Consider the following 26,220-nt stretch of genomic DNA (forward strand, 5'->3'; position numbering starts at 1 on the left):
AGTGTAGGTGGAGGACTGTGACCTCGTTGCTTTGGGGGTTGGAAAATGGCCAAGAGTGACTGGTGGTTGCGGGTTCTTTGTGGTTTCCCGTGGTGCGGGACTGGGCTGCTCTGCAGTTGGGGTGGTTCTATGTCCGGCCCTGTCGGGGGCTGTAGGGGCCAGTGGTTGGGATCACCTCGTGGCGGGGGGGGTGAGGCCACTGGTGGTGCCTGGGTCAGTGGGCGTCGGTCCTGGGCTGGGCTATTCTTGGACGGGCTGGGCGGGGGTTTTAGGCTCTGGTGCCTGGGGGTGGTCCCCCCTCCCTCCGAGGTGGTGGAGTCTGTATGTGCCGGGGGTCTGGGCCTGCCCGGATGTGCTGCCATGGTGTGGGTTGGTGCATGCCCCGATGTCTGGTTGCCGCCCTGGGACCCAGGGTATGGCCAGGGGGCAGGAGGAGTGTGAGGGTTTGAAGGGGGGCTGAGTGGGATTTGGAGGATTATAGGGGGAGGTGCTGGGGTGTGAGACAGGGATGTTTGTATGTTGTGTGTGTGTCTATGCTTTGGATGATGTTTGTGTGGGTGTATGTTTGTGTGTGTGCGCATATGCATGTGCTAAGATGAGTGGGAGTGTGCAAGATCATAGGTGAGTAGGTGGGGTGGGGAGGGATGACCCTGTAGGGGGGCCTGGGCGGGCCTGGGGGTGGTGCGCCGTGGATCTGGGCTCTCCCGCTATTCTCCTTCCGCTCCTCTCCTTCCCCCCTGGGTGTCTGGTGGGTGGGTGTCTTCTGGGGTTGGTGGTGGCTTGTTGGCTGCAGTCACTGCTTGGCCTGGTCGCGGGGGGCGGCTGCCTCTGGCCTGTCTTGCCCTGGGGAGCCTCCTGGGGAACGGGGTTGCCTAGTGCTGCTAGCAGCTCACCATCTGGAGGGAGGTTCTCTTCCCTTCGGACTTACATCCCAGGACCCATCTTATTTCCCGCTCTCTCTGTCTCATACACACACACGAACACATGTAGGGAGTAGGGAGGACAGCAAACTTGGGGCTCGCTGTCCTCCCTAATCCACCTGGGGTGTCTCCCACAGGGCATGGTGGGTGGGTTATGTGTGACGTGACTGTGTGATAGTGAGTGCTTGTGGGTACAGCACAGGGGAGGGTGTGAGTGTGGGGTTATATGTGGTGCAGATTGGGGGGTGGGAGGGGGTCGATGGTACCCTGGTTCCCGGGGTGTACGGCTGGAACATCGGGGTGTGTGCTGGCCTACGCCGGGTGGTTGTCTGGGTGGGCCTGGTCCTCCTGGGCATGGTGCGGGCCCTCTGTCTTTGGGGGGTGGGGCGGCCGCCTCCGGGCTCCTGGGGCCCTGGACCCTTCTCTTGAGCTGTCCTGGGTGGCCAGTCCCTGGCGGGGCCGGCAGCTGCCGATCTTGGCCCAGTGGGACCTGTGCCCCAAGACCGTGGGGGGCTCCTGCTGGGGCTCTCCTCTGCTGCCCTTCGGGTGGGGCTGGAGTCGTCTTCGGGGTGAGGTAGCTTGGGTTAGTGCTCCAGGGCTGCTGCTGAGGGCCCGGGTCTCTGGGCTGCCCTGGTCTGCCTCTGACCTCCGTAGAGGCGTGGTCACATTTGCATGATCTCACTCACCACTGTTCATGACTGATCACTCCTTATTCCTCATGCTCTGTATGCTGACACAGTCACTGAGTTGTCCAGTGGGTTTTTATACTAAGAGAAAATACTTTCTTTTTATTTTTCCTGTGAGTTAGTATCTGGTTGCTGTTATGCTACTTTCATGATATGTCTTTTTGATTTGGTTATTATTTAAAAACTCTTGATGACTAGCAGCTCTGTTTTGGTGTGTGTGTGTGTGTGTGTGTGTTTGTGTGTTGTAGGACATTTTCTGGTGTGTTCATGTACAGGTGTAACAGTTTGTTGTCTGGTGATGGTGTGGATTGAAGGGTCGTTTCCTTCTGTCTGTGATGTTTTTGTCTCCTTTTTTCTTTCCTTTTTGAATCTTTGTGCTATTTTCAATCTTTTTCTGTCCCCTCCGGTCAGGTCCAGCAAGTTTACGAATGTGGCCAGCAGTTGTTTGTCCTCTGCCAGCCACCGTACGAGGCTGAGCCCCTGCTTCCCCGTTGTACTTCCGCATTCCCCATTAACGCACCGTAGCATTTAAGCTCCGCAATAACCCGGTACAGGTAAGCTGTGCTCCTGCTGCTTCATTGTTTCGGCTTTGTCATTGTTGCTGCTGTTAACCTGGTAGGTTTCTCTTTTTTTTCTGTCTACATGCTCATGTATATCGGCTGTGCTAATGTCATTTACGTTTTTTTTATAGACGCTGTCTGATACAGCCTCTGTTGCCGCTTGGGTGGTGTCTACTGGTGGAAGGACCACGCCGAGTTTTATTTGTTTTTAGGTATTATATATTTCTTTATTTAGTAGTTTCAATATATTTGAGAGTGTTTCTGTGCTTTGGTTATTAACAGCATTTTTGTTTCTTCTTTAGAAGCCGTAGGCCACTGCTGTTTCTATTTGGGTCTATTTTTGGTTCAATTTATGTTACGTTGTGTTTTTTTCGTAGGTCTAGCACCTAGCGCTGTATGCTGCATTTCTTATTTTTTTTACTTAGTCTTCTTTTTATTTTTAGAGCCCTTCTCTCCTTTAAAACACTATGATATTATTTTAATATTGTGCTCCTTTTTGCCGCAGGGTCTGGTCCGAGCGTGGCTGCCCGGGAAGGTGGAGGGTTTTGGTGATAGAGTCTCTCACTTCAGCCCCATCACTCCTTGTGTGACGTGGTATTTTTGCACACCCCTCACTTATTTTGCATGCTTTTGTTGTCCTATTGTTTGCTGTGGATGTGTATGTGTCTTACACGGAGCGTAGTGAGTACTCTGTTCCATAGACAACTGCGGCCTCTCACCGCGTGCACCCGCGGCCGGTCAGCCCCCCTGGCATTTGCTAATTTGGTGAGCACCTTGCCCTAATAGTTCTTTTTTTCTTTGCATAAATTTTTTTAGAATTAAACTCATTCTTTTATTGATTTTAAGAGTGTTGCCTGTCTATATATTTGGTTGTTGTAAATAAATTTGGTTAAACTTAATTTTTTTTAGTCTCTGTCTCTCTTTGACCACCATCTGCCGTTATACATTGACATGGGTCCTAAGCCATTGGGCTCGGTTACACATAGATTCCGTGATTCAAAGTAAATAAATAAATAAATGAATCAGATTATCAAGAGGAGCCTTACCCATAGGCCTCCCCTTGGCAGAGCAAATTTGTTCAGCACGATACAGCAACCAGATTATCATTTTGCTTGCTATGATGCTGGACAGGACAAGTTAAAAAAAAAAAAAAAGGAATCAGTAAATATTTGTAGTATTGGCTTGTTCTGTTGATACAGTACAGTAAAAACTGATTAAAATATTTAATCATTGGACACACACACATATATACACACACATATATATATATGTGTGTGTGTGTGTGTGTATATTATTTACCTTTGGTTTACCAGGCAGATGCTTGAGGTCTAATTATCTCTTTTATGTGCACAGCATGGCCAACTGAACGGAATGGAGGAGTTACACAGGACAATACATTATACAATCTTTAGTAATATTATAACACGCATTAAATCATTAAAAAAATATTAAAACAAAGAACCTTTACCACTTCACAACATTTTGGTTTGAAATTATATTCCTATTAGTGGTTTTGTTTTGTTTTGTTCTTTTAAACAGAGCTGCTTTTTTATTACGAGCATTACAGTTAAACACTACTGAAGAGGTGTTGTTTTTCACAAACATATTGTTTAGAATTTAAGAACAAAAACTGCTTAAGTTACCACAATAACACCAAAAATCAGACAATGATAAATAATAAGTGTAAAGGGAAGGATAAAAATAACAACTTTTGGAAGCTGCTTTGTTGTGGTAGTCATGAATTTACCAGAGATTATAAGCCCATAAAAATAGTTTTCCTGCATAAACCTTTAAAACTGAAGTTTGATTGTTAGTCCTTTTCTCTCGACGCTGTTCCACTGCCACAACAAAAACCTCCATTATGAAGAGTTTGATAGGAAGCAGTTAAAGACACAAGATTAAGTCTTTCCAAAGGTCCAACCTGTTTTAAGAGAACAAAAACTATTGTCTTCAGCCACTCCTCTGTCTCTGTCTTTCTCTGTGGTATCATTAAGATAGTGGAGATTAAAGCTATGTGGGATTAATGGACACCTTCCACAGCAGAACAAAACTGATCCAGGCGCACAGGATCGCAGGTAATGAAGAAGCAGCATGAGTTATGACTTCATGCAGGGTCAGACAGATAAATTTGGAGAGCAGGAGTGGTCACCGCTGACTTATCACCCTTGTAAAAATGACTGAAAATCCCAGCCTGTGCTCTGCTTTGGTATGGTGACTTTTCTTACACAAGGGCATATAAATAGTTCTTCTAACTTTGCCTTTAGGTCAACATTTTGGCAAAGTAGATGTTCACTTTTAGAGAGTTTAGAGGAGAACATCAATCATGCTTGTATGTAACAATTTGGCTATGGTGAAGAAAGTTCTACAAAGAATATCAAGAGTGGAAAAATTTGCAAAGGAGGCTGCATCCTTGTAGACTGGACAAGTTGCTCTTGCGGTAGTTTTATGGTTGTCTCTCCATCTGTCATGCCATTAACTAACAAGTCCAATGTAAGAGAGTGCAACTGGTGAAAATCTTTTTCTGTCTCCACTCTAATACACAGAGAACTGGCAGCTGGTGCAAAACTGGTGCATGTCTCGTTACAGTCTTTAAGGTGGCAGAGCAGAGCAAGGATTCAGTGTAGAGGTGGCTGAATGACATCTGAGCCTGCTGCAATCGTGACCTTGGACTAGCAAGACAGAAACTAAATGCTTACAACTACACAAGGGCTTGAAACTACATGATGGCTTTATTTTCAACATGGGGTAGAAGGTGTTGCACACAATATTGGAGAATCTCACAAATTTGGGACTGTAATAAATTCCTGCACTCATTTGCAAAAATATCATTTAACAACATTCAGTCCAATGACGTAAGGTGAGGATTAGTGACGCACTGACTCCTTTAGAGTCGGAATTACAATTCAAAGAACTTAAAATCTATTCAACTGGCAGCATATTGTCCAATAGAAATGTTTAATGTGTCATCAGCACTCCTCTCTCTCACTCATTAAACAATACAAACATGCACAGGAACATATTTGGCCTAGAAAGGACTTTAATAGCAGCAAGAAATGATGAATTGAGCAAATTTGCCCCCTATATGTGTTATAAAATTTTTATCTTCATTCTAAGTATAAAGATTTGAACACAAATTCAGTTTTGAACCTCAATTAAATTCTTAGTTATTTTGAAAACCTTGAAATTCTGGTGGTTTAATTAAGTTTGATACAAGCTGTTCATGAAGAGAATAACAGAAAAAGTAGAATTTTTCTCTTTAAGTCACATTTTTGTTTTCAAAAATTTGTTTATTATATTTATTTATTTTAGTCTAATCCATTTAAAAAAAAAAGAAAACATCCATTTCTGCTTATACCTTAAAACCTAAAAAAAAAAAAAAAAAATCTTCTTCTTTTATACTTATTGTACTTTTTTATACTAACTGGGAAATTTGCCCACGAGCAGTGGGCTACCAGACCAGATTCTGGCACCCAGGGACCTCAGTTGCCAGTCTGCGGATTGGAACTGAGGTCTTCCAGACCCAAGCCCACCTCTGTAACCACTAGGCCACCACTGCCCTTTGGCATGAGCTAAAAGCATCTCTTTATGACATCCATTAATGTCTGAAGGTGCTAGATAATACATGGTTAGATCTATGGCTTACAAACTAAATGGTCAGGTTTGGGAAACTATCATGTAGACCCGGTAATGCAGGACAAGATACCTTAAGACTAGCATAGACCACTTGGAACAATAGCAACAATCAGTCATGACTATCCTAAAGCTGAGCTGGCAAAGTGGAGCAATGGACCCAGGATTCAGTTCAGTTCCAAATGAATGAGAAGCAAGACTGCTTAATTCCTGAAGCATGTCTGTGTGAATCTGGGTTTAACTACATATTAGAGTTGTTGTTGTTGTTTTTTTTGTTGTTTTTTTTTTAATCTACTCTAAAAAAAACAAACAAACACACAAACAAAAAACAAACAAACAAACAAACAAAAAAAACATCCAACTGAAAAACTTTGTAAGAGATGTTGGACATCATTTGGCCAAAGCACACTTTATATCCATTTGCAATTATAAACTGATTTCCAGTTTGTGCCAGTTTCAGGACTTCAGTGAAACCACTGGAGCCATTTTATAATTCAGTTTAATGTATATATCTTTTTTATTGTATTTTGTCTTTGTTCAGAGAGCAAGTATAAAGATGGGGAAAGAAACAGCATACTAAAAGAGGTTCCTTCTAAGATGTATAATAGGGACATGGAGATGGAGGCTAAATTAGTCCAACCAAGAGTCTTCTATCTTTGTTTTCGCACCCTTGCCCTGCAGCATTCTGAGCTTGTCCCTGTGGACCTTCGTGTCTTTCTTTAGTGACCCTGTGATGAACTGGTGACCTGTTAACACTGTCATCCTGCTCTCCACCAAGTACAAGATGAAAAAAGTGTTAAAGTGTGAGGAATTATTTATTATATATTTCTGATCTGACACTTCTGTGTCAGTGCTACAGATTTTCACATCACTAAATGCACAAAGATTTGTCCTTGAATTCTCACTGTAAAACAAAAGAAGCCTCATTGACAAAGAGGGGTGGACATTCCCAGCCACAGACAATGACTAAATCAATAAACTACTTTAAATCCTGGCCTTTTTATAGATAAAAACACTATTAAAGACTATTTGATCCCTGCACTTACTCTTTAAGTTACTTTGCCACAATAACGTCCTAATAAATAATTAAGACCACAAAGAATTAAAAAAAAAAAAAAATGTATAAAAAATAAAACGCTTTTTTTTTAATTCTCTCCACTTTGCCAAAACTTGGTAAAGCATTCATGTGAGGGCACCACCTTAACCCACAAGGGAACCTCATGGGGGGGATTTACTGAGAGGGGTCTGACTGCAGAGCTCCACTGTCAGGACACCTCCACCCTAGTGCAGTAAAAAAACAAACTCTACCTTGCCCACTCCTCCCCCACCAACCGCCACACAGGAGGCACCTAGACGAAGAAGAAGAACTGATTGAACACATAAGACTGCAACAGTGGTTTCTTTACAGCCTAATCTGCAAAACGTAAGATGTGGCTTTTCAATGCTTGTGGGCAACGTATCTGTTGTGTAAATGGCATTATATTTAAAGCAAGTAACGTCAGCGAATGTTACAGTGAGTTACAGCCGTGAACAGGTTTGATTCTTTGGAGGTGTTTACACAAACACAGGACTTCACAAACGAGTGCGCCCGGTTTCATAAAACAGTTCAGCTTGAACTTGTAGCAGAGTTAGTAACATTTTTTCATAAGGTTTTATTTTTTTATTTTTCGTTTGTGTGTGTTGTTTTCCATTTATTCTACTTTCCGTCTGTCTCCAGACAGATAAATGTCGACCTGGAATGGCAGCCTGCAAAGAATGGTAAATAATCTGTATTTATATAGCTCTTTACAATATAAATCACATTCACCCATTCACACACTGATGGCAGAAGATGCAACACAAGGCTCTCAACCACGACCCATCAGGAATAATTTGGGGTTCTGTGTCTTGCTCAGGGACACCTCGACATGAGCTTGACAGGCCAAGAATTGAACCAGCAACCCTCAGGCTACAAGATGACCACTCTACTTAATGTTCTTAATGCTCATAGTAAGGCGCTTTACCCGTCTGGTTAAATACTCTGACTGTAAACCTGTTTATATTAAATAGTTTTTATTCATAGTTTGCCCTGTACACTGGACTGGATGCAACCTATGATTTCTCTGTTGTAATAATCCAATACAATTAATTTATAGAGCAGTTTAAACACAATACTGTGGACACAAATCATAGTAAATATACTTCCATCCATCCATCCATTTTCTTCCGCTTATCCGGAGTCGGGTCGTGGGGGCAGCTGCCTAAGCAGGGAAACCCAGACTTCCCTCTCTCCGGCCACATCCACCAGCTCATCCGAAGGGATCCCGAGGCGTTCCCAGGCCAGCTGAGAGATGTAGTCCATCCAGCGTGTCCTGGGTCTGCCCCGGGACCTCCTTCCGGTGGGACATGCCCGGAACACCTCACCAGGGAGGCGTCCAGGAGGCATCCTAACCAGATGCCCGAGCCACCTCATCTGGCTCCTCTCGATGTGGAGGAGAAGCAGCTCTACTCTGAGCCCCTCCCGGATCACCGAGCTTCTCACCCTATCTCTAAGGGAGAGCCCGGCCACCCTGCGGCCGCTTGTATTCGAGATCTCGTTCTTTCGGTCATTACCCACAGCTCATAACCATAGGTGAGGGTAGGAATGTAGATCAACCGGTAAATCGAGAGCCTTGCCTTTTGGCTCAGCTCCCTCTTCAGACCGACAGACCGATGCAGAGTCCGCATCACTGCGGACGCCGCACCGATCCGCCTGTCGATCTCCCGCTCCATCCTTCCCTCACTCGTGAACAAGACCCCGAGATATGTAAACTCCTCCACTTGGGGCAGGACCCCATCGCAGACCCGGAGAGAGCACTCCACCCTTTTCCGGCTGAGGACCATGGTCTCGGACTTGGAGGTGCTGATTCTCATCCCAGTCGCTTTACACTCGGCTGCGAATCGCTCCAGTGAGAGCTGAAGATCACGTCCCAATGAAGCCAACAGAACCACGTCATCCGCAAAGAGCAGAGACCCAATCCTGAGGCCACCGAACCGGATCCCCTCCACACCTCGGCTGCGCCTAGAAATTCTGTCCATAAAAGTTATGAACAAAATCAGTGACAGACAGCCTTGGCAGAGTCCAACCCTCACTGGAAACGATTCTGATTTACTGCCGGCAATGCAGACCAAGCTCTGACACCGGTCGTACAGGGACCGGACAGCTCTTACAAGCGAGTCCGGCAGTCCATACTCCCGGAGTACCCCCCACAGGAGTCCCCGGGGAACACGGTCAAATGCCTTCTCCAAATCCACAAAACGCATGTAGATTGGTTGGGCAAACTCCCATGCCCCCTCAAAGACTCCAAAGAGGGCGTAGAGCTGGTCCACTGTTCCATGACCGGGACGAAAACCACACTGCTCCTCCTCAATCCGAGGTTCGACTATCCGACGGACCCTCCTCTCCACCACCCCTGAATAGACCTTACCGCGGAGGCTGAGGAATGTGATCCCCCTGTAGTTAAAGCACACCCTCTGGTCCCCCTTTTTGAAGAGAGGGGACCACCACCCCAGTCTGCCAGTCCAGGGGGACTGTCGCCGATGTCCACGCGATGCTGCAGAGGCGTGTCAACCAAGACAGCCCTACAGCATCCAGAGCCTTAAGGAACTCTGGGTGGACCTCATCCACCCCCGGGGCCTTGCCACCAAGGAGATTTTTAACCACCTCAGCGACCTCAGCCCCAGAGATAGGCGAGCCAGCAGCAGCTACCCCAGACTCTGCTTCCTCATCAGAAGATGTGTTGGTGGGATTGAGGAGTTCTTCGAAGTATTCCCTCCACTGCCTCACAATGTCTCGAGTCAAGGTCAGCAGCCCCCCATCCCCACTGTACACAGTGTTGACAGAGCACTGCTTCCCCCTCCTGAGCTGCCGGATGGTGGACCAGAATCTCCTCGAAGCCGTCCGGAAGTCATTCTCCATGGCCTCTCCAAACTCCTCCCATGCCCGAGCTTTTGCCTTAGCGACCGCCGAAGCTGCGCTCCGCTTAGCCCGCCGATACCCATCAGCTGCCTCTGGAGTCCCACAGGCCAAAAAGGCCCGATAGGACTCCTTCTTCAGCTTGACAGCATCCCTTACTGCCGGTGTCCACCAACGAGTTCGGGGGTTACCGCCACGACAGGCACCGACGATCTTACGGTCACAGCTGCGGCTGGCCGCCTCGACAATAGAGGCAAGGAACACAGCCCATTCGGACTCAATGTCCCCCGCCTCACCCGGGACATGGTTGAAGCTCTGCCGGAGATGGGAGTCAAAACTCTTTCTGACAGGGGACTCTGCCAGACGTTCCCAGCAGACCCTCACAACATGCTTGGGTCTGCCATGCCTGACCAGCATCCTCCACCACCATCTGAGCCAACTCACCACCAGGTGGTGATCAGGTGACAGCTCCGCCCCTCTCCTCACCCGAGTGTCCAGGACATGCGGCTGCAAGTCTGACAACACACCTACAAAGTTGATCATCGAACTGCGGCCTAGAGTGTCCTGGCGCCAAGTGCACATGTGGACACTCTTATGTCTGAACAAGGTGTTCGTTATGGACACTCCATGACGAGCACAGAAGTCCAACAACAAAACACCACTCAGATTCAGATTAGGGGGACCGTTCCTCCCAATCACGCCCCTCCAGGTCTCGCTGTCATTGCCCACGTGAGCATTGAAGTCCACCAGCAGAACGAATTGAGTCCCCAGAAGGAGTGCTCTCCAACACCCCCTCCAAGGACTCCAAAAAGGGTGGGTACTCTGAACTGCTATTTGGTGCATAGGCACAAACAACAGTCAGAACCCATCCCCCCACCCGAAGGCGGAGGGAGGCTACCCAGTCATCCACCGGGGTAAACCCCAACGTACAGGCGCCAAGTTGGGGGGCAATGAGCAGGCCTACACCTGCTCGGCGCCTCTCACCGGGAGCAACTCCAGAATGGACGAGGGTCCAGCCCCTCTCAAGGGCAGTTGTTCTAGAGCCCAAGCCATGCGTCAAGGTGAGTCCAACTATATCCAGCCGGAACCGCTCAACCTCGCGCACCAGCTCAGGATCCTTCCCCGCCAGAGAGGTGACATTCCATGTCCCTAGAGCTAGCTTTTGCAGCCGAGGATCAGACCGCCAGGGTCCCCGCCTCTGGCAGCCGCCCAGCTCACAATGCACCTGACCCCTATGGCCCCTCCTGTAGGTGGTGAGCCCACAGGAGGAGAGGCCCATGTCTCCCTTTCGGGCTGAGCCCCACTGGGCCCCATGGGCAAAGGCCTGGCCACCAGGCGCTCGCCTCCATGCCCCACCTCCAGGCCTGGCTCCAGAGGGGGGCCCCGGTGACCCGCGTCCGGGCAAAGGAAACCTTGGTCCTTGTTTTTTCATCATCATAAGGGTCGTCTGAGCCGCGCTTCATCTGGTCCCTCCCCTAGACACCTGTTTGCCATGGGTGACCCTAGCAGGGGCATGCGCCCCCAACAACATAGCTGCTAGGATCATCAGGACACACAAACTCCTCCACCACGATAAGGTGGCGGCTCATGGAGGAATTAATAAGTAAATATACTTATTAATACTTATTAATCTATGTATTTGCCTGTTGGACAGAGTCCTGCAAAGCCCTCTTGTGAGGTGACGTGCCATCAGTGTTCAAACAGAGGAAAAGGACTCTGGAGGGCGTCACCATGGGCTGTAATGTGTGTGTTTATGCCGCAGATTAACTATGCTGAAAATTTCAAATTTTATTGTTTTTGTTTCCCTTTAAGGACCAGTTGCAGACTCCACAGGCTGTCTTACTTCATGTGGAGGAAACTGTGGAAGTGGGAAGCTTTCTTCTTGTTGTATGTATTTGTTGTTGCACCAATTTTGTTGTAAAAGACTCATTTTTTTTCCCACTTTTCTATTGGATCACAAGGTGATTCATGACTACAGGAAAGTAACACTGTGGCTTTGGGGGAAACCTAAATTTCTTTGTCAGCAAGGTGGAGTTGCCTGATGTGTTGACGATGTGGGAGGAGATGGTGGGAGAGGCTGCAGAGCTCTTCAAAAAACTCTGGCAAGAAGACAGCAACAGTATTGATGAGCATGAGAAGGAAATTATTTTGGAGACTTTTAAGTTTATTTTTGAGAACATTTGGATGTTTTCAGCATGTGGATGTTTGTGGAGGAGGTGGAGGATTGCCAGGGTTATCTTTTATACTGTGAATGCAGAGCTTAAACAATAAAGGACTTAAAGACACAAGAACAATCGATTATTTTTGTATTTTATATGATTAAGTATTGAATGATTCCCTGTTTATACAATGATGAAAACTGAAGGTAGGTTGATGTGTTTCAGTCAAGGTTATAACAGCTTTGGATTTTTTTTATTAGTTTTAGTTTTTATTTAGTTTTGACTTTTTATTTTCAAATTCAGTTACTTTTAGTGTTAGTTTTAGTCTTTTGTTTTTTTTCTAAATTAGGGTATTTATCAGGTGCAAAATTCAAAATAATCAGAACAAGCATTGTATGATAAAAACGTAACAAGATACAATTTTTAAAAACGGTATCAGGGGGAAACATGAACAGCCATCGACAAGTCAAATACAACAGCCCATAAGATAGAAGCCATAAGTAAAACAATGTGTGCAATGCTGCTTCTGAGATAGTGTGCTAGGTAAAAATCAACATAACCACCATAATAAAGACACATATCAACATAACATGAATCCATTCAAGAGAGAATTCACAGTCCTTGGCAGCCAGGAGTCTAAAGGAGCTCAATCTAACTAATCATGAACAACCTGAAAAACCCAACAAACTCTAGACCCGAGGTTCAAATAATTCAGATGAAACAACTGATAATTAACTACATAAAGAACTGAACTAGAGTTGCAGCAGCTTTAGTACAAATCACTGCAGCTGGTTAACAGTACAGGACCTCACATGTTATACTGGACATGATAAAGCAGTGAATATTTTAGACACTAAAAGTGCACGTGTCTGATAGACCACAGAGCCAGCAGCTGGTTAAGATACTGATGTATGTCAGCTAGATGCTGATGTGATTTTCTTTTCTTTTCAGAATTAAAAGTTTAGTCTCCCAGAAAGACCAGGGAAAACCCCTCCATGCATCCATCTCCAGTAGGCTGGATTACTGTACTGGTCTTTTAACAGGACTTCCTAAAAAGAGCATTAAACATCTGCAGCTCATCCAAAACGCTGCTGTTAGAGTTTTAACCAGGACTAAGAGATCTGAACACATCACACCAGTTTTGAAATCTTTACACTGGCTTCCAGTCAGTCATAGAATAGATTTTAAAACCCTTCTGATTGTTTACAAATCCCAGAATGGTTTAGGCCCAGAATCCATCTGTCATATGTTCAGAGAATATAAACCTAGCAGAGCTCTTAGATCCAAAGACTCTGGTCAACTAGTCCAGACCAGAGTCCAGACTAAACATGGAGAAGCAGCATTTAGCTGTTATGCTGCAAACAAGTGGAACAAACTGCCAGTGGAGATTAAACTTTCACCAAATGTAAACATTTTTAAATCCAGGTTAAAAACATTTCTTTTCTCATGAAGCTATGCATGAATTCTGCATCCAAACTTTTGAACTCACCTTGCTTTTAATCATTTTAATTTAATTTATGATTTTATTGTGATTCTTGCTCTGTGTTGCAGTGTTTTATTATTTCTTAACATCTGTAATGCTTTTGTTTTATGTAAAGCACTTTGAATGGTCCTGTACATGAAATGTGGTGTACAAATAAACTGCCTTGTCTTCTATGCTAAACGTACATAACCTACTGTCCAACTTTGTAAACAAAAATGAAGTTAAGCCTTTCAAATTCAGCTTTTCAAGATTTTGTGTGTGACTGTGTGTGTGTGTAGGTCTGTTTCTGTGTGTATGTGTGCGATTGTATGCGTGTGTGACTGACAGTGTGTCTGTGACTCACGTGCCTCCCCATGCTGCTTGGCCTGGCAGAAGGTTCTCTCTCCGGGGAGGGGGCAGAGAGGCTACCTGGTCCAGGTACTCCTGGTTAGCCTTCTCATGCAGCTTTGCAAATGGACTTTCAGACTTGTGGTTTTTTTCTTCTACACATTGTACCAACTGCTTCTTCTACAAGGCACCTTTATCATAGCGGTCATAAGGAAAGAAATCCCAAATAGGACTCTCCTCACTTTCTCCTAACATTTTTTCCGTAGCATCATGCTAGCCGGCGCGGGTGGACACGCTGTTGACACGTGACGTCACGGACCTTCGGGTGCAGTACGACACAGACACCTGGTGTAAACAGAGCAAAGTAAATAGATTTCATATCATCCCTGAGGGTTTATGTATGAAATAAATTTACAAAAAACAAAAACGAAGGACATTTTTGCTTTAATTTAGTTAGTTTTAGTTCAACACACAATACAGTTTCAGTTAGTTTTAATTTGTTTTCAACTCTCGTTTTTGTTTTTATTTCAGTTAAAGAAAATGTTTTTTTTAATTTTAGTTTTCGTGTTTTTGTTAGTTTTTGTTAACGATAATAACCTTGGTTTCAGTTTGGGGAAAAAATATGGAAAAGATTGAAAGTCAGTCAAAATTACTACTGTACGGTACAAAAGCAAGATGTCAAGGTATTGCATATTAGATGCTATGTGTAACTTTCTGTAAAATGCAAAAAATTTTGTGGACATTTAATTTTTTTCAGATGTGCTGGTATCTGTATGAAAAAGTCCATTCATCTTGAGTTTTATTGAACATGAATGGACTTTTCATCTGGATCCTTGTCAGAAGTTATGTTTTCCACCACACTATCATACATAAGGTGCCGGGGTTAATGACCACAGGCTAATCAAAATTATTGTGGTTTCATTTGTTTTCACTTTTTTATGGTACAAGATATTCAAAATCAAAACTAAATTTAAACATTGACATTAAATATAATGAAAACGGCAATGAGCAGAATCCGACTTTAAACTGAAAAGACTCAACAAATACAAAACTATAAACACTCATGTTGTCATTAGTAAAATACGTAACAGCAAACTAAAAATCGGCTTACAATTTAAGTCCACATGCTAGGCCGATCAAATGAAATTATCGTTATTTTCCATATTAAAATCGGCTGATTGTGCCAAAAACATTCCAAAGGGTATTATTCATCAAAAAGTATGTTGTTTTTATGAGAAGAACCGTATGCTTGTTTGATCATTGCACTTAATTTTATTTACAGAGTGATCCAGACAGCAAGACAGGGTTAAAACGCAACATCGGCCGACTTGTCGGTGCATTTTTTTTTTAAAAAAGGTTTTGTTTCTTCCTGCACTGGTGGGCTGAGGGGGGAGGCTGCACCAGAACTGACTCCACAGTGGAGCTCTGCGGCCAGACTGTCCTGGATTTTTCCACCAAACCAGTTCCAGTGCTGGTTCAGAGCCAGAGACCAACTTAGAATCAGTTCTTTCTGTTTTAACTGCTCTGGCTCCATCACAGAGTACAGCTGCTACGCTGAAGTCAACTGTTAGTCAAATCACAACGATAAGGCAGCAAAAGCCCCATTTCTACCAAAGGGTCCAGTTCAGAACGGGGTGGTTTGGTACAGTAAACCCTGATTGCTGCTGCGTTTCCATAGCCAACTGTTGGCTTATCCAGTTGGCAGGATATAATCAGGATAATGCTAAATGTGCCAGCTAAGTTAAAACATGTGGCAATACCTTTCTTGAATTAATACAAAAACAACGTGACACTAAAACAAAGGATGAGATTGGTGGAAATCCAACAGTTTTCTCTTCCTTCTTATAATCATGTGGTTTTAAATGACAAAACTTCCACAGTCCATTTAAACACGGTGCTGTTTCTGCTAGTTTAAACAGTACTGTTTAAAGTCTGAGTTCAATGGAAAGTTGCAGATTGGATTGGTAAGACTGGGGCCTCAACAGAAGGGTCCCAAAAGAGTAGGCCAGGTCAGAAATGATATTCTGCCACCATTCCCAGATTTTGCCTGTGGAAAAGCAAAATAAATGCACATTGACCCTTCCCAATGGTGGGATGTGAACCCTAGGCCCTAGGCCCGATGCAGTGAGGATTTAAAGTTTCTGTACATGAGGTGGGTGCACAAGCAGGTGGGCTGCACACTGTCCTGTTTTTGAAGTGTTTAATAAATGTATTTAAAGTTGCATCTGTGAATGTTGCTCACTGCACTGCTGCTATCACAATCACAGTTTGCAGCTGAAATTTAAAAAAGCATTTGCAGCTATGTAAATTTGTATTTTCGAGTATTTTGATAGAGTTTGGGAGTATTTATCAGTCCTGCTTAAATGTTATGTATAAATCCTGTTTGTATCTGAAAATAAACACTGGTTGGCATCATAGAGAGCCTTCAGAAACACTAAGCTTGTGGTGGAGGTTCTTTTTAGTTTTGACAATTCTGGATGAAGTTCCTTTGTCTGACACTTTGATGAGTGTTAAATGTTGCATGTAACACCCCACAGTAATGCTGTGATTGCTGATCTTCACGCTAAAAACTTTACACAAATGTGTTTGCAAAGAGGAATCTGGCCTTTAGTTCTACAGAAGTGTCAAAAGTGGATTACTTCTCAATGTTGATTCAAAGCTGTTAGATATTCCCCTCAGCTAAGTCTAAACAGAAATTTGCTTAAGTACTGGAAATGCTCTGCCATGCTACATAAAATGACACAAATGAATTCATGACTTGCATAATTAGTGGGGGTTTATTGCCCTTTTCGCAGACACCAGGCAGACTGGGTCTTACAACTTTCCCAGAAGAAACGGAGCGTGACGGGCTGTGACATCGTGATGTTGTGCATCATGCCAAAGGTTGTGTCCTCTCTGTCCTTGCCTACAGCAGAGGTGAGGACTAAAGGAGTCTCTTGCTGTAACATGTGGCAGGACACATTACACAGTCCATTGATTCTGTCTGAGAAGCCTCATCACATTCTGTCTCGTGTTCCACCTTACTGACACAAGGTCTTTTTGTTTGGTTGTTATGGGCATCTTTTCTTCTATATTGTGTCACCAATTTTAGAGTGATATAGAGTTTGCCCCAGTAGGTCTTCTTTTTTTCACAGCACTAATATAAAAGTTCTTTGAAATTACAACCAACACTCATTGGCCACTTTATTAGTTACATCTTACTTGTACTGGGTTGGACCTCTGCCTTCATTCTTCATGGCATAGATTCATTGAGGTGTTGGAAATATTCCACAGAGATTTTCAGCCATATTGACATGATATATGTTGAGGATTTCCTGATCCATCACATCCCCGAGGATGGAGTACAATGAACTCATTGCCATGTCCTGGAAACCAGTGGGAGATGATTTGAGCTTTGTGACATTGTGCATTATCCTGATGGAAGTAGCCATCAGAAGATGCTACACTGTGGTCATAAAGAGATGGACATGGTCAGCAATAATACTCAAGTAAGAAAATATCCCCCACATAATTACACCACCAGCACCTGATAGAAAACAGGATGGATCCATGCTTTCGTGTTGTTTTAATTTCTGACCGTATCTCCTGAACTTTGCAGCTGAAATGGAAATTCATCAAACCAGGCAATGTTTTTCCAGTCTCTTATTGTTTCATTTTGGCGAGTCTGTGTGAATTGTTGCCTCAATTTCCTCTTCTTAGCTAACAGAAGAGGAACCTGGTGTAGTCTTCTGCTTCTGTAGCCCATCTGCCTCAAGGTTGGCCTAAAAAACCCTATCCTAGTTTCTAATCAAATAACTGATGGTCCAAAACTCACAAAAACAAATATGCCCTTTGAAAAATCCTTTTCTTTTTTTGGAATTGACTATATATGTATATATATATATATATATATATATATATATATATATATATATATATTTATATATATATACACTACTAACTTCAATAGGGAAGTGACCCCAAACTTTTGAACGGTAGTGTATATATATATATATATATATATATATATATATATATATATATATATATATATAATGTATGTACAGCCTGTCTTGCTAAAATATACCAGCTGTATGAATCAATGAAAAAATATCTGAGGTCGATGGCTGTTTAGGGACCCAGTGGACAGAGTAAAACACAAAAAAGAATATCCAGACATTTGTCAGATTATTCTCTTTTGTACAGAAAATGAAACTTAAATGGGTTGCTTTAAAGAAAAGAGTAAATTGAATCGTCATTACTGACCCTTACTCTTGGCATAAAAAGAAAAAAGGAGGGGGAAGAATGTAGAGAACCGTCTTCTGTGCCTTTGTCTTCTAAGTTGTCTGTATGAATTTTAGTTGGCACTAACTCCTGAGGAAAATGTCTGACTCTTTAGCTGCTAAATTACTCTTAATCTGCTTGACTCTTAAATTGCTGAATGCTCCATTACATGCATAAGATTCTTGCTAAAGGTATTATTCCACCATTCTGGTTCTGAGTAGGTAGTGTTTAAAGGAAATGTAGAGCATTTTAATGGAAAACATCTGCCTGCTGTGGCAGAGAATAGAGCTGGAAAGTGGTAAATGGCAACTGAAACAGTAAAGCCGCAGGCTAAACACACTTTCTTCACCATAATTATAATTCATGTTTTAGAATTTGCTAAATGTTTTTTTTATTTATTTTACATAGTCTAAAATTAAATAAAAAATAAATGTGGTGTTGTACCTCCCAAAGCTTTGTCATTTTCAAACTTTGGATATGCCAAGTATGTTTTTTACACCACATCATAAAAACATCAGGTTTTGAATTTGTGTCTTAATGCAAACCATGTGCCTGTAACAGCATCTCAAAAATGCATATTGGAGTCTATGAATAATCCAAAGGGGAATAAATTGCAATTTTCCTGGCATGAAATATGCAAGGAAAGGAAACGGCTGTTGATACCTTGGTATATGACATTGATGATATTCCAGTTTTCACCAGACAGCCTCTGAGTGGTTACATAGGCTTCATGAGATGAGACTAAAATTGGATTTGACATTTCACTTGTCCACTTATTAGCATTTCCCTGGCCACTGGCCCAAACCACAGTTGTGAGAGCTCTGGTCTCCCTTCATTCTCTTGTACTATGCCATCTGTAAATGATGACTTGTTTAATCAAGTAATAGACAATATGTAGAATATGTTCATACAAATTATACTGAATGGTTTTCTATGACATTCATGTGACTCTATAATATTAGTTATTTTCATTGAAGGGTTTTAATTGGAGACTGTATTTTTGTTTCAGTAAACATCAACAACAACAAAACACATTTCACAAGCTAATTTAAAGGATTATAGTGTTTCAGTTGTCAAACAGCAAAAAATTGGCTTCACTTATTATTAATTTCAAACACCAAAAATACTGTTTCTGGCAAAATAACATTTGGTGAGCAACAGTTATTAGATATCAGCCCTATTTAATGGTCCAGTGCGTGTTTCTTCGGTCCATTTCAGAAGACGTTGGAAATTTCCATACAGATGCTGTTAAAGAAAGAAAGTACATCTTCTTCTAATTCTACGCTTTTACGTGCCTGAACATAACAGATCATCATCTTGTCTTTTCAGGGTAATAAAATGAGGTAAATACAAGGTCACGCATCTTGACTCCATATGTCGTCGACAACTACAAATTTTTCTGAATTGTGTATATATATATATATATATATATACATTTAAAAACACGTGTGAGATGTCATTTGTTTAATGTGTGTGTTCCATACATGTGTTCCATACATAGATGACAAAATGGGACAGGGAGAGCTTGGGATTGAACCTGGGCCAGCTTCTTTACAAAGTAAACTAAACTCCACATCCATAGCAACAAAGCAACAACAAAAATTATTTTCCTCATCTTTCCTGAAGCAACAGTTCTTCAACAATTTAGTAACGGTGCTGCTCTGATCTGTTGCCTTCACTTTCAAGGAAAATTTTAACAGAAGCAGCTGTGAAACTCTCTTGCTTCCACCTCCAAACCGAGGTGGGGAGGCGGAGGAGAGGTTATTACTCCTGGGTGAAGCAGCAGCTAGCTTCAGGCTTACATACCGTCACTTTACCCAGCAGTGGTGAAGCAGACACGGGACTCTGTCGGAACTAGAAGAGCTGTTTGGTGTTTATTGCTAAAGCTTGTATCAATTTCTCACAGTGGCTTTCTTACCCCTACCCTCCCCTTCCATGCACTGTGTCTCCTCTCCAGCACTTAAAGGGGCCACACTGTCCTTTTAACACAGTGTTGTAAACACCACCATGTCTCTGCACACTGATCTGTTTGTTTTTTTTTTTTTCTTTTATGTTTGTTTTTTTTTTCTTTTTTCTTCTTAGTAATGTAATCTGGCGGGCCAGTTACAATTGGTGGCGGGCTTGTTTTGGCAAACAGGCCGTTAATTTCCAACCATTGCCCTATGTTATTTAACAAAATTTAAACAAATATGCAGAACCAGTGTGCTGAAATGGCATTTCATTTCGCTTGAAGTCTGAATAAGACTGGACCATTTCACCACTTTGATTTTTGTCTTTTTCAGTCATTGTGTTGTAGATTTGCTACTGTATTGGGTATTGCTATGCCATTTGGCTTGATACAGTTTCTGTTTCCTTAACTATCACACAGATATTTTGACATCTGACTATAGAATGTTTTGGTACATAGAAGAGTTCATGGTCAAAATAATCATTTCAAGGTGCCCTGGTTCTGTGTCTACAAAACGAGTCCTAATCCCATGCCCTCACACACTGTGCTTAAAGTGGATATTGGCTCTGTTTTATCAATCTTATAAACAAATGTTCTGAAGTCATACCTAAAAACTTTTTTAAGAAGATTGTGGCATAAATGAAAGTCTTCATAACTTTGACGGGCTTTTAGCTAGGGACAAATCTTTTTAATACTCAGGAAGACTAATGAAATTTGAATGCTGACATGTTTAAACAAAATCTGTATTTGTGTTGTTTTATTGTTCATTCACCCTTTAGTGAGCAACGAACCATGTTTGTACACTTCATTGTACATACAAAATACTTCTGCTTGGTAGAGAACAAAATCATAGAACCACCCTGAGTACTTCGCACCAGACATCAAAGACCAGGCTACTTCATTGAGATCAGTCTTCAGCAAAAACAAAGAAGCAGGAAAAACTGTACAGCAAACACAGAAAAACAGGAAAAAAAAGTACTGACCACCTACAGCTATATAACTTTTATTTTAGAAAAAGTATCCAAGTTTTAAAATTTTGTAATATACTCTAATATTATAATGAAACTCATTTCTATGTTTGAAAATATCCAAGTATTACAACGAGTGCCCAATAAAGGTTAAAATCCAATGGCATTAAAATAATGTTTTTGTCAAATTTTTAAAATAACTATTGATGATTTTTCTTAAAGAATTTTGTTGTTTCACAATTAATAGCAAGATATTGGCGGTCTTGTACTAATGTTATAATGTCTCTCAAATTTAAGATATGTTTGTTCATTTCATTCAAAATTAAGTCCCAGTCAAAATGAGATTTAATTCTACATTTAAATCTACTTTTGGTATTTCTAGCACCATTTATACATTGTAGAAGGTAAAGAGAGAAGAAAATCCATTCTAGAGTGTACTAATTTCCTATTTAGCCATCACACTATGATGATGTTGGTCCTAATGCACTCATGGGACCAGATTGTTCAAGTTTAGGAATAATTACCCATTTGTAAATAAAGCTGCTTTTATATGTTTGAACCCTACCGTGGGATTATTTGTATCAAGGAAATCTTTTTAAAAATTAGGACAAACCAGTTTCACTGCTCAGCCTTCTTATTATCATTGATATTCATTCATTCTCTTTGCAACAAATCCAATTTTATTTATGAAGCACTTTTCATGCCAAAATGCAACACAAAGTGCTTTACATGCAAAATAAAATAAAACAAGCCTTTACACAACAAAGTATGACAGAGCAATTTCAAAATATTTGGTGTGATGTGTTCCCACGCTCTGGTCCTCATCAGAACACGGGCCACTGAGTTCTGGAGCAATTGTAGTTTGGAAATACTCTTTCTGGGAAGACCAGAGAACAGGGCATTACAATAACCTATTCTACTAGAAATAATAGCATGCATCAGGACCTCCATACTTGTAAGAGAAACAAATGCGTGGACTCTAATAACTGATAATTAAAACAGTGGTTTCTGGTCAAGTTCCTGGTTAAGCTGTAGGAAATTCTCTGCCATGATGTATCTATGTATATCTATGTAACTATGATGTAAAGCTGTGTGTCATTAGCATAGCTGTGAAAATCAATGCCGTGTTTCCTGATGACATCCACAAGTGGCAGCATGTACAGCTTAAAATGAATTAGGCCCAAAATTGAACAGTGGAGAACACCACGCTGGATTTTACGGGTCCTTGAGGAGCATGTATCCATATTAAAGAAAAATTGTTGATCTGAGAGATAAGAGTAAAACCTTTTAAGAATAGTACCTGAGAAGTCCACCAGACTTCTCAATCTGTGCAATTAAATTTGGTGGTCTACTGTATTAAATGCAGCACTAAGATCAAGAAGCACCAAGACAGAAAGTTTCTGAGAGTCCAAGTTACACAAGGTCATTAATCTTTAAAAGGGCTGTCTCAGTACTGTGCTTTCCCTTAAAACCCGATTGACATCTTTCTAAAATATTGTTTTCATGTAAAAACTTGTTTAATTGAATAAAAACAACTTTTTCTATAATTTTACTTATAATTTTACTCTTGGATACAGATCAGTAATTATCAAGAATGTTGTAAAATACTCTTCTCCAGAAGAGGCCTCACCACTGTTGTTTCACAGGCATATGGGAAGACACCTATCTAAAGAGAGTAATTTACTATGTTTAAAAGTCAGGCTCAAGGAAACCATAAAATGTTTTTAAAAGCGATATAGGAATTGGGTCTAAAAAGCAGGTTGTTGGGTTTAGTTGTAAGAAAACTCGACCAAGCATTTTAACATCAACCAGGAAAAAAAGTGTTTCCTCGAGTAAAAACAATGCTTCAACTATGCTAAAAATCTGCATTTTGTTGAGATGAATGGCTAGATCTAGTAGCAGTGATGTTATTTCTAAAGTGGTCTCCAAAGTCTTTATGGCATGGAGAACTTCTTAAAAACTGTTTATTAAAAGATCAATTGTTTTAAAAAGGAATTTAGGATCGTTTTTATTGCCTGCATAGAGATTGCAAAAAATTAAGTGTTCTTGCATGTTTCACTGTTTTATTGCAGATTTTAAGTTCTTTAAAACATTTTAAGTCAGTGGTTAATTTCCTTTTCAGGAAATTTCTTTTGAGGTCTGATTTTTATTTCTTTCGCCAGTGGTGTAGGTTTGGATCTTATTGTTTTTGTTTAAAACAGCATCAATGACTGACTTCAGTTTGCTGTCAAAATAATCAAAAATAAAATCACACGATGCAGGTAAAATCTGAGCAGGAGTTTGGTTTCAAATGTCAATAAAATTTGCAGCCACTTCAAAAGTTATATAATGCTTTCTCACAGGTCTCACCAAGGTCTATTGTTGGATAAAATGGATGATATTTTAAAAAATACAAAGTAGTGGTCTGACACAGACAGGTCAACAACAGCGGACACACCCGTAGAAAGGCCATAGGTAATAACCAAGTCCAAGGTGTTGTGAGTAGGCTTAATCATGTTAATTTTTGCTTGTTTCTGTCTTGTTTTTGTCTCTGCATACAGCTTTCTAGTACCATAACTGTTAATCAGCATTTTTTTGGCATTATCTGCAAAGTAGGGCCAGCTTAACTTAGGAGAAATTGGTATTCACCAGTCTACGAGAAAATATACAATTTCTGTTGGAAATGAACCTGTTTATAAATCTGATGGAGCGGATTTGGAAAAAATATATATACAACTTAAATAGAATTTAAGAAACTTTTTAAGCGTTGTAGAATAAGGCCTTTTGTTCCATTAGTCTTGTGGTTTGTTCAGATGACACTATGCAAACCTAAGCTGCACCATGTTCTTTTTTAGAGAGAATAAACATTCTTCTGCAGTCAAATGTGTTCAGTCTTTCTTTTTTTACGTTGTTATAAAATAACATTTAACTAAATGGGGTCTGTCAATTCTAAAATATAGCCATTCATTCATTACCTCATTCACATATAGCTATACCATATTACTCCACTATAAAAACAAAAGCACAATCAGGATGTAAGTCAAATATGAAGTGACCGTAAAGAGAGCTCTGATAGTATCTGATATAGACACTGCTGAGAGGTGACGGAGCACTGCATCACAATGAATATGGGATTTACTATGTATGTGCACAGCTGTGAATAAGCTAATCATTGCCAAGCATATTGCTAGCTATAGCTGCCAATCCTCTCATGCAAACATGACTTTAGTGATGTGTCTAAGCTAAAGCTGTGCTTTATTTGCAGTTGTTGTGTCATGGACAGGGCCAAAGCCTGGTTATGACAGCTGAAGGACATTATAATTCTCTAAGGAGCCATGTAGTTATGAGTTGACAGGCAATTGTGGAGTTTTGATCAGGTAGGACGGCCAGGTTATAAGCAGATAGTTGCTGGGGTTACTTTTATGCTGTGGAAGCACCCATGCACCCTCCCATACTGAGGGATTCAGCTTGAAATAAAAAGATAAAAGTGATGTAGTGATAACTGGAGCACCAAGGTATGGAATCCAAGCTGACCTTACCAGGATACTGTTCTAGGTTTACATTTATGGATGGTTTGTAAATGTTTAAGTATGTGAAAGGTTTGGGAGAAAATCTGTAGTCACAATGGAATTTTGTGCTGGATTACAACAGTATGGTCTATTAATCAAATATGGGACAGTACAATGATTATTGAAAGCTTCACCCGAATCATTTATTAATAATGGGCATATATTACTCTGATTACCAGTCAGGACAGTATGGGCTTTGTTTTGTTTCAGAATTTCACAAACATGTCAGTTTTTCTGCAAAATATATTTTATGATCTAAAATCTATAGTAAGCAAAACAGGAAATGTAGGAGATGATGTAAATTTGAATCTGGGTAAAATGTTATTCTTAACACAGAAAACAGGCTATTGGTGTCATATAAATAAATTGTTAAAAACAATTAAATCAAAAGAAAAGCACTTTTAAGTATAGTTTCAAAATAGTACACATAAAAAAAGTATGCAGGAAAAACTAGCCACTGGAGCTATTTTCATTGAGAGTCATAAACTAACAGCTAACTTGCAGTCAGGTGTCTGGTGTCTGATGCTTCTTAGAAGCGAGCTCACATCTCTACTCGATTCAGTTCACCTTCACAACACGAACCTCCTGGCTAGTAACCAAAAAAAATGTTGCATAGTTACATGTTGCTCACCAGATGGTGCTAGCACAAGCTGCTAACAAAGAAATAGCTTCCTATAGCTAGCAACTGATTCATAAAGACCTTAAAATGATTTGACTGTCTTGTCATTGGAATCAGCAAGACCTCCAACATCCAATTACCTGCCTGTTTCCTTATTGGACTTTTTTATAACTATTTTTGGATCCCTCACCTGTTTTCTTTCTGGAGGAAGAAACATTTAGGAGTCCTAAATCTTCTGGCTATGAAAATATGAATACAGCACTATTATAACACCATGGACCACATGGCTAGTAGCTAAAATTAATGTAGCATTAGTCATATTGTCTGGGTATAAAAAAACAGCTTTTTTTAGCCAGCAGCTAATTAAGCTAGCCCCTTGAAATGAGATGACTGGTCTTCAGTTTCTATATCATGTTATAAATTGATATAACACTTTTTTACAATACCAATAAATCTAACAGCTGGTGAAAGTTGGAAGGGGAATCTAAATTAAGTTAGATTATAAGCATTACCAAGCAGATAATGCTTCAGGAGGTTAATGAACATGTTCAGGGATAAGACACTGTTAATATTAGCTAAAAGAGCAGTCCAGGGGGTTAAAGCTACAACACTGACTGTAAGTTTAAAGTCTGGTGTACGAAATGGCGAGTAGGCTAGTGGAGACCTAAAGTTCCAGGACAGACATAGTGTGAAGGTCAGATAAACACCTCATAGGTAACATTTACCTAAACAATCCACTGAAAGGACAGGTGGGTCAGTGACACGTGTGACCTCCATGATTCTTAAAGTGTGAATGTCCTGAACAATAGTTATGATCCAGAATGTGGTTGAGTTACTGAAACCAGAATAACTATGAAAATAACGAACAGAAGTACAGTTGCGTTCTATTCAAACAATTAATACTTATTTTCCACTAAAGACACTCTGGGTTAAGCAGATTTAATGTATTTTAATCTTTTCTTTTTTATTATGGAACATGAAACTAAAGCAACCACTTTAACTCTCATCAATTAAAAAGTAAACACAGTCAGACCTACTTTGAAAACCTTGTGGAAATGTGGATCCAACTTATGAAACAATTGTGTTGCAAAATTAATCATTTAAAATTTTGTTTCTGCACATCACACATGCAAAAAAGTCTAGTCTTACTTCCAATGTCAAACACTTTGTCAGGA

The 26,220-nt window shown here is 41.2% G+C and overlaps 1 long non-coding RNA gene across 2 annotated transcripts; it reads left to right on the forward strand.

The window, feature by feature from the left end:
• Positions 1-2,122: 2,122 nt before the first annotated feature.
• Positions 2,123-2,930, forward strand: LOC121650079. Of its 2 annotated transcripts, none has more exons than XR_006012210.1 (3): positions 2,123-2,160; positions 2,298-2,378; positions 2,672-2,930. It is a non-coding gene; the product is annotated as an uncharacterized LOC121650079 (long non-coding RNA). The 2 variants fall into 2 exon arrangements; XR_006012209.1 differs by having other exon boundaries at positions 2,142-2,221.
• The last annotated feature ends 23,290 nt before the right edge of the window (positions 2,931-26,220 follow it).

Source organism: Melanotaenia boesemani, chromosome 12, assembly GCF_017639745.1.
Source record: "Melanotaenia boesemani isolate fMelBoe1 chromosome 12, fMelBoe1.pri, whole genome shotgun sequence".
In the NCBI taxonomy this organism is placed as follows: domain Eukaryota; kingdom Metazoa; phylum Chordata; class Actinopteri; order Atheriniformes; family Melanotaeniidae; genus Melanotaenia; species Melanotaenia boesemani.